General features: G+C 44.3%; 1 pseudogene; it reads left to right on the plus strand.

Annotated features, from left to right (window-relative positions):
- Positions 1-624: 624 nt before the first annotated feature.
- On the plus strand, positions 625-1,185 carry LOC130021389 (60S ribosomal protein L17-like; annotated as a pseudogene).
- Positions 1,186-1,937: the final 752 nt, after the last annotated feature.

Below are 1,937 nucleotides of genomic sequence, written 5' to 3' on the forward strand. Positions count from 1 at the left end.
GACTTATAGTTTGCATTACAGTCACTGAGAGGCCATCGTGTTTGGTCCTTTATCTACTTTCAGCACCCATCTCCCATCATTGACTTAGTGATTCCTTTTCTATCCCAGCTCAGAAGGCAGGCTTCCAACCATGGAGCAATCTTCCTGGTCCTTGTCTCTACTGTCCTTGGGTATTAGTCTCTTATTAAGATATTTTATATTCCATATCCCAAGGATGCAAAAAAAGCACAGTAGAAAAGACATCTGTACCTATATGTTCATTGCAGCACTATTCACAATAGCCAAAATCTGGAGACAACCCAAGTGCCCTAGAACAGATATAGCACTGTAGCACTGTCCTCCGTTGTTCATCGATTTGCTTGAGCGGGCACCAGTAACATTTCAACAAATTGTGAGACTTCTTGTTACTGTTTTTGGCAGATTGAATACGTCATGGGGAGCCTGCCAGGCTTTGCCGAGCAGGCAGGATACTCTCAGTAGCTTGCCATCCTCTCCAAGAGGGGCAGAAGAATCAAAACCCAGTCAGCTGCATGCAAGGCAAATGCCTACCGGCTGTGCCATCGCTCCAGCCCTAGAATAGGTGACTGGTTAAAGAAACTTTGGTACAGAGTGGCCATTGGAGGTCCCCAGATGGTGTGCTACTCGCTGGACCCCGAGAACCCGACGAAATCATGCAAGTCCCTGTGCTTGAACCTTCGCGTACACTTCAAGACCACCCGGCAAACGGATCAGGCCATCAAGGGCATGCATATCAGAAAGGCCACTAAGTATTTGAAGGATGTCACTCTGCAGAAGCAGTGTGTGCCCTTCCGGCGTTACAATGGTGGCATTGGCAGGTGCGCCCAGGCCAAACAGTGGGGCTGGACACAGGGTCGTTGACCCAAAAAGAGTGCTGAGTTTTTACTGCACATGCTTAAAAATGAAGAACGTAATGCTGAACTCAAGGGTTTAGATGTGGATTATCTGGTCATTGAGCATATACTGGTGAACAAAGCACCCAAGACGCGCCAGAATTTACAGGGCACATGGGCGAATTAACCCCTATATGAGCGCTCCCTGCCATATTGAGATGATTCTTACCGAAAAAGAACAGATTGTTCCTAAACTTAAAGAGGAAGTTGCACAGAAGAAAAAGATATCACAGAAGAAACTGAAGAAGCAAAAATTTATGGCCTGGGAATAAGCTGAGCATAAAATGAAAATCTAAGTAAACTGAAAAAAAAAACTTTACTACATCTACACAATGGAATACTAGACAGCGGTTAGGAGAGATGAAGTCATGAAATTTGCTTAGAAATGGATCGACATGGAGAGTATCATGCTAAGTGAAATTATTCAGAAAGAGAGGGACAGACCTAGAAGGACTGCTCTCATTTGTGGAGTATAAAACAGCATAACATGAGGCAGACACCTAAGGATAGTAGATACATGGGGCAGGAAGATTGCTCCCTAGCCGGAAGTCTGCCCCATGAGCAAAAGGGAGAAGGCAGCTGAAGTAGAGAAGGGATCACTAAGAAAATGATGGCTTGAGTAACCGGTTGGGATGGGAAATGTGTGCAGAAAGTAGATAAAGGACCAAACATGATAACCTCTCAGTGTCTTTATTGCAAACCATAATGCCCCAAAGTAGAGAGAGATTATGGGGAATATTGTTTGTCATGGAGGCAGGGGGAGGGTGGGTAAGGGGGAGTTTACTGGGGATATTGGTGGTGGGGAATGTGCGCTGGTGGAGGGATGGGTGTTTGATCATTGTGTGATTGTAACCCATACATGAAAGCTTGTAACTATCTCACGGTGATTCAATAATTTTTTAAAAGATATTTTATATTCCACAAATGAGTGCAATCATTTTATGACTGTCCCTCTCTTTCTGACTCATTTCACTTAGCAGGATACTCTCTATGTCCACACACTTAAAAGCAAATTTCATGACTTCA

The sequence above is a fragment of the Sorex fumeus genome, unplaced genomic scaffold (assembly GCF_029834395.1).
Source record: "Sorex fumeus unplaced genomic scaffold, SorFum_2.1 ptg000015l, whole genome shotgun sequence".
Classification (NCBI taxonomy): Eukaryota; Metazoa; Chordata; class Mammalia; order Eulipotyphla; family Soricidae; genus Sorex; species Sorex fumeus.